Consider the following 7,858-nt stretch of genomic DNA (forward strand, 5'->3'; position numbering starts at 1 on the left):
AATAAATTGTATTGAAACCATATCCCTTGACTATTCCGATCTACAGAGTGCCACTCGAATTCTTCCTTAACACAGTGGAGCTAGTGGTACGTGACAGTAGCTAGTGGTACATAACAGCATAGACATAATAAAGAGTAGACGCCGCATTGACCACTACTGCCTACTGGCGCTGACAAGCCGTGAGGCCGCCATCTTGGAAGGACCAACCTCTCCACTCAGTGTAATCTGTTTGGCTGGGGCAATGAGCTGTCAGCCCATTAAATTAATCATACCGAACTGAATACCAAACTGATTTTCACACGGTTTGCTTTGCTGCAAAGGTCATACATGTAGCTATGATACAGGACATGGTTATTCTTTTCACAAAATAAAACCAATAGTATGGTAATGTTACATTTTACTTGTGAAAAGTAATCCCCCGAGACCTGTTTGCGATTGTCGGACGATTTGAGCAGGAATATGCTGCAGTATTGGTGTATTGTTTATTCTGATGCTAAGTAACTAGGAATTTGCCTTTTTCCAAGATGGCGGCCGCATTTCTCGCGCCCAGCAGCTAGTGGTACGTGACAGAGCCTCCACTGGCACATGACAGTTACTGTTCTGTTGATAGTTGTACGCAAGTGTGTCGTAACAGACCGAGGTGAAGTTAGTTTTATATTCGACATTCGTCTCACATTCGGAAGACGCTACTTTGCAGCATCGAGTTAGGGACGGGGTAAAAATTACCCATACAATTTTAAAAAATTATGACTTTTATAATATTTTTATGGATATAAAAAAAAATATATAATAATGTCTGGTCTACTTCCACACCCTTTACTTTTTCAATAATGCTTTTAAAAGAATCCAATGGTACCTCATTTTTGAAAATTGGTCATACGGTTCAAAAGTTGCGTGTGTAAACACAAGTCCAACTTTGACCCATTGGTGGCGCCAGAGTGGTCTAATGGGAGACATGAAAGTTGGTGAAAGTATAGAAGGGACTGTCCTTAATGAGTGTGCCAAATTTCACAAAAAGTTACCGTATGGTTCTCGGGGCTGCCATTGACTTCCATGGTACAAGAATAATAATAAATATAGCTGCAAGCAGCAATCAAAGGGGCCAAGCATCATTCGATATGGAAATTCAGTAGCTAAAGCAGCAAAGCAAAACTTTTCATAAAAAACATTCATGTCATTTTGAGACAAAATGCGCTGGCTAGATGTAGCAGCGTTATATCTACAAAGCACAATAAATCTGATTCTTCTTGAGTATAAATGTCCTGAGAATGAAACGTTATCGTTACCATTATGATTATACTGCTAGACAGCTACTGTGGCAACCTGGCTTCGCTAAACAGATAATCCGGTGTCACAACACGCTTGATGACGGTGGCTGGATTCGATCCTACGACCTTGCGTTTCAAAGGAGCACGTCTTATCCCAGTGAGCTATTCTGGCTGCTGGTAAATCCGGTGTTTGGTTACTTCATAAAAAAAGGAAGCCGTTTCTCCCGTGGCGAGTTTTGTCAGATTTGACCCAAGACTAAACAGCTGTAATTCAGTCATATTTTGACATATCAAGGTGATTGTGGTAGGAAGATGATTACATGACATGCTTGTGATGACATTATCAAAGTTTCGTCTCCATACGGTAAACCGTTGCAGAGACAAGGCCTCACGTCCGCTTTGGCGTGTTCTTTGTCAAAATCGTTTGCGCTTTACTCGTGAACGGTTTGACTCATCGATAAAATTATTTTAACTTTTTGTCGGCATGGTCTGAAGATGATCTGTTACGATTTTCATGAAAATCGGAGCAACGACCTAGGAGGAGTTTGAAAAAGGAGCAATTTCTTAAAATACAAATGATGGAAAAACCTTGGGGACGACAATGACGCCATAGGGTTCAGTCAATCGTCTGCTTCTACGGAATCCAATGGAACCTCACTTTAGAAAAACGGTCTTACAGTTCAAAAGTTGTGGACGTAAACACACCTTCAAATTTGACCCCTTGGTGGCGCTATAGTGCTTCAGGGATCGACATGGAACTTGGTGACAATAATCAGGAGACCGTTCCAAATCAGTGTGCCAAATTTCAAAACTCCGCATCAATTGGTTCCATGGGCTGCCATAGCCTCCTAGTCTTAAGTAGAAATATAAATCCCCTGACAATGAAACGTTCTCGTTACTATTATGATTATACTGCAGACAGCTACTGTGGCATACCTGGCTTCGCTAAACAAACAATCCAGTGTCACGAAATGCATCATGACTGTGGCTGGATTCAATCCTACGACCTTGCGTTTCAAAGGAGCACGTCTTATCCCAAAGACCTATTCTGGCTGCTGAAAAATGCTGTGTTTGGTTACTTTCTTTAAAAAAAGGAAACCGTTTCTCCTGTGGCGAGCTTTGTCAGATTTGACCCAAGAAAAAACAGCTGTAATTCAGTCATATTTTGACATATCAAGGTGATTGTGGTAGGAAGATGATTACATGACATGCTCGTGATGACATTATTAAAGTTTCGTCTCCATACGGTAAACCGTCGCAGAGACAAGGCCTCACGTCCGCTTTGGCGTGCTCTTTGTCAAAATCGTTTGCGCATTACTCGTGAACGGTTTGACTCATCGATAATATTTTGATAACCGCGAACCAATGGTTATCCTTAACCATATAGAATACTACCATGTGTGGCCACTATGGGGGTTTGGGGGGCGCTGTTTCGCGGTTTTCTCACGCGATAGAGAGAAGCGTCTCAGATCAGAATATTTTTTGAGAGAACAGTACACGTAGATCTGCATTGAGGTAAGATATCCATCTGGATAGATCTAAAGATAGCTAGCTAAATCATAAATGAACATGTTATTTTACTCATCTCTGCTTTGTGAAAACGTAACATTGAGCACGCTATGACTCTCAGTCTAACAGTATGAATGAATGAAACTGTATGTACAGTAGCCACTAATGCAATGTTACGTTGGTACTACTATAACTTCCCAAAGTTATTCAGTAACGTTAGTTACTAACAATATACCGACAATGGTTTGCCAGCATGTTATGTAAAATTAATAGTGAATCGTGAATAAAAGTCATGTTAGAAGAGAGCTGTTCGCAGCTAATACACATTCCAAGACAAAGGACATTGAGGGGGATGGGTGGGGGATGGGGGAGGATGGGGGAGTTGAGATGAGGCACATTCACCTCAAGTAAGCACACTCACCGAATAGATACAGATCTACTGTAGGGCAGTGTTGTTTGAAAATACTCTGGCTACCACCCCTTCTTGAAATGTAATCTGCTGTTATTATTGAATGTGTTATTTCTTTTAAATACAGATGTCTAAGCAAGTTTTTAGTTTTTATCCTGGGAGAGTGGTGGTGGTCTTTCGGAAGGGGTCACATGGCTACCTTTTCCAAGATGCAACTGAGGAAGCCAAGCGTTGGAAGGACCCCTCTGTCTCTCTGAAGGACAAGTCAGCACCCATAAAGGAGGAACAGATGAGGGCAAGGGCATGCTCTTTGGTCCGTGACCGAGGGGGGGATGTGTCTGACCAAACTGAGGTGTTGGGGGAGTATACTTTACAGTTTGGAAAGTATAAGGGGAAATTGTTCAGATGGCTCCTTGAAAATGATGTGGGGTACACTCTGTACCTCATTAAACAATTTGAAAAGGAGCAAACAGCTGGCATGCCTTTGGATGGGCCCAGCAAAGACAGCCTGCGGTCCTTTGTTGGGTATGCCAATTCCTTCAAGGAAATCAAGGCAGTGCTGGAGTACGAGGCCAGGAGGACGGGGGCTGTCAGCTCAGTGGAGGAGGACCAACAGGTCGGCTTTGGCCGCATGCCAACAAGAACCTGGGGTGACGTCTGGTAGGGTAGGGCAGATGGCTTTGCAGCGTTCGTTCTGTCCCGGACCACCACTCCGGGAACTAGCATGGACAAACTGAAGCGGTACCTGACCAAGAAGACCCAGGAGGCATCCATGTCCTCTCCTCTGCTCGCCTCCAGCCAAGCCGTGGGTAGGTCATCAGTATTAATTAAATATTATAAGTTATTTAATGCTCGTAATCATGGTTAACTTTCATTTGAAGCATGTAACAGATAGGATATAAATGTAACTATTGTACAGTGAAAGGAATACATTCTTATGTTTCTTTCCTGTTTGCACCACAGTCATGGATGAAGATGAAGACTGGAGCAAGCCATGCTGAACATCTCCCCCTCCAAGATGGTCAAGCAGGGCTGTAAGTGAATGTTCTTTTGTGGGCCTTGTTGTGTGTGACCACCGTTTGCATTGTTTGCTTAACAGGTTTTTGAACAAAATTATTTATTTAGGATCAAAGCTGTTTGATAGTTGCTTACAGATCCAATTGAGAGAAGTTCTTACATGCAAACAAAGCACACATGCAATTTGCCTCTGTCAATCTGAAATATAACTTGTACACGGTGACTAACTTTGTGTCTTATTTTTCAGGATATAAGAATCCATCCGCTGCTCATTCTAAACCGCCTGGTAACAGACTGGACCCCAGCACTGCTCAAGGTAAAATGATCATGTTCCTAGGACTACATCTGCATCTCTTGCCATTTAAAAACATACTACAAAGAATATGTTGTGTTTTGCATGAGCTACAATGTTAGATGTTGAGAATAACATTGTGTTTTCTGTAATAGAAAAGAGTAAAACAGCAGCCACACTCTCCAGACCAGACCAGGGTGATGGACTCACCTCTTTGTTGCCAGGTTAATATTGATGTCCACATGCGCCTAACTACATTTACATTTACATTTATTCATTTAGCAGACGCTTTTATCCAAAGCGACTTCCAAGAGAGAGCTTCACAAAGTGCATAGGTCACTGATAATAACAACAAGATAGCCCCACAGCATTGCGGGTAGTCAAAAACAAGAAGTACATATTGTGAACAACCAAAAAAATAGTGCTAAAGGGAAGAAACCATAAGAGCATGTAGTTAAACAAGTTAAAAATTACACAACATTAATCTCTAAGTGCAGGTGTACCTGTAGGAAAGCAATAAAAATAGGATTAACTAAAAAAGAATACAACAGTTTAAATCAGCTACCACTAACCAACAAGAGCAACAGTCTAAGCAAGAGTCATTGTGAACCTTGAGGAAACTAGCGTTGGGTTCAGCAAACCATTCCTAAGTACCATTGTACTCCCGGAACAAGTGTGTCTTGAGCCTTCTCTTGAAGGTGGAGAGACAGTCCGTGTCTCTGATGGAGGTGGGGAGTTGATTCCACCACTGGGGTGCCAGGCAGACTAGATACAAGATACAAGATTTAATCAAACATAACTTACTTACCTCATTTAACTCTTAGCCTGTGTTTGAAAGTCATCTCTCATTGCAGTCCCGGCAGGAGTCCCGGTAGCAAAAAGACAGGTTGTGAGCTGTATACATATTTTGTCATTAGATCCCCCAGTTCCAGTGAAGGCTCCAGTGCCAGTTCCGCCCGAGTTGCTTGCCCTGGGCCTGTGTACAGAGTCAGCAAACACTGCTATCTCAAAAGGTAAGAGTCACTATTTAAACATATATTTCATCTGTTTAAAAATCTATGTATTCAGTCTGTTGTTTACAGAATGTAGTTGCTCATCATTTTCATCTGTCATCCTGCAGCGTCTCCTCGACTGGCTCCTGTGCTGTCTGCAGCCACCATGCCACCGCGCTCTGCTCCATCTCCTGCCACGTCTGCTGCTGTCGATCTACCCCGTCCTGTGCCAGCCGCAGCTGGTGCTCTACCTACCCCAGCTCCGTCTACCATCCCACCACCACTCCATAGGAAGGACCAAGACGTCAGCCAGTGGAACTGCTCCCAAAACCAGAAGATGTGGATGAAAACGGAGATGGAATCTTTGGGACTTTGGCCAGGATCTCGACCTGTACGACATCTGATGGGTATGATCTCCTTGTGGCGTCATCCACCCCAACCAGAACTCATAGATCCAGTCTATGATATGCCATCTCCCAAGTACTTCCAGCTACATCCATTTTTCATCTGGAAACCGGAGCATGCAATTATGGAGAGAGTGAGGAACAATTACATTTGACCCTGCCTCTACGGCTGCTCCACTCCCCATGTGGTTTCGGCAGGAGTTGGACAAACCCGGGTCATCATTGGGACCAGCGGCCAGTACTACATCTTTGCTGAACTGCAAAACATGCAAGTACTGGTTTGCTGACAAACCCCAGTGGATGGAAATGCTGCCACAACTCTTCTGCAACATCCTGCCAGCATTCCTTACCCACAAAAAAGCCATCTGCAAAACAGTAATGGATGAGCTATGTCGCACAGGGAGGTCGGCCACAGACATGGCAAATCAGCTGAATGAGGCTCTGCACCTACGGTACGAGAGGGCACACCTTGCCTACATTTACATTTAGTCATTTAGCAGACGCTCTTATCCAGAGCGACTTACAGTAAGTACAGGGACATTCCCCCCGAGGTAAGTAGGGTGAAGTGCCTTGCCCAAGGACACAACGTCATTTGGCTCGGCCGGGAATCGATCTGGCAACCTTCAGATTATTAGCCCAATTCCCTCACCGCTCAGCCATCTGACTCCCATAACTGACTGCCTAACTGTTGACTGTGCAGAATGTGCAAGATGGTGACTCCGGCCTGTATGGACAGAAGACCATAACAAGCACCATGCAGAAGGACAACACCCCTGATCCCTTTGGTACCTACGACTCGACCGATGGCTGGTGTGGGGTAGACATCAGTCCCCGCTACCTAGTAGACTGCCTCGTACATGAGTACCACCGTAAGGAGAAGACCCTCACTCTTGTCCTGCAAGGCACTTTTGGGCAGGTCATTCGAGCTGACCACACTCGGAAGGTGGCCTGGAAGGTGGTGCTCTCATCCGGAACCATGTCCTCGTACTCTGTGATGAACGAGAATTGGATGATCCTGTCCTGGGTGATAATTCAGTCAGAGAGTGACCGGTCGCTGGAACCCATGTACGAGGGGCTGTCTCATCGCTACGACTCAGCTGGACTGCCAAAGGCAAAGTACCAGTGGGTGGACAGGTAAAAGCCAGATCACAGCATTTTTATTCAATTCTACAAAGGACAGAAACATTTAGCAAAATATAATAAACTATATAGTTACAGGGGATTGTTTGCAGGTGACATAGAAACTCAAAGCCTATCATTAATTTTTTTTTTTTTCTCTCTCTCTCACTGTGTGAGCAGGGAATGCTGTGCTGATTTCCGGATCCCAAACCTTGACCCCCAGGAGCACCTCCACTTGGATTCATGGAAAACCACGGAAGCTGTGATGACGGAAGCAACATCTGGGAACCTGACCAACTCATGTGCCTCCCGGGGAAAGTACAGCAGCGACATCACTGTCAAACTGGACCTTTTCCATTGCATGCGACGGTTCTCCAGGGAGTGTGTGTCAGAGCACCATACACTCCATAGCACTTTCTGCCGGTTCCTCAGTGCCGCATTCTGTGTGGTGGACCAGACCGACTTGCAGAGGCTGACGGAGGCATACTGAGAGATCCAGAGGAGGAGGACGGGATCCTTTACAGACACGGAGGAACAGTGCAGCTCTACCACGTCAAGGTGAAGGAGCAGCTGTGCCAGTGTGGATCCCTGTGAGAGGCACCTCCCAACAGAAGGGCTCAGGCACGATGGATCACAGGCAACTGTGTTTCTTCCAAGCTTTTCCAGGCTCAAGGCATGATGGGCATGGCACGATGGAACTGTCAGAAATTGGTGGATCTGAAGTTACCTGATGTGAGGCTACCAGCAGTCTTTAACCCACTGCTCATCATGCAGCTGAACGTGGCATCGGAGAGGGTGACCGGCCATGCCAAATACCCTGCACTGCAGTTGAGCCACAGAGACACAGG

The sequence above is a fragment of the Hypomesus transpacificus genome, chromosome 22 (assembly GCF_021917145.1).
Source record: "Hypomesus transpacificus isolate Combined female chromosome 22, fHypTra1, whole genome shotgun sequence".
Classification (NCBI taxonomy): domain Eukaryota; kingdom Metazoa; phylum Chordata; class Actinopteri; order Osmeriformes; family Osmeridae; genus Hypomesus; species Hypomesus transpacificus.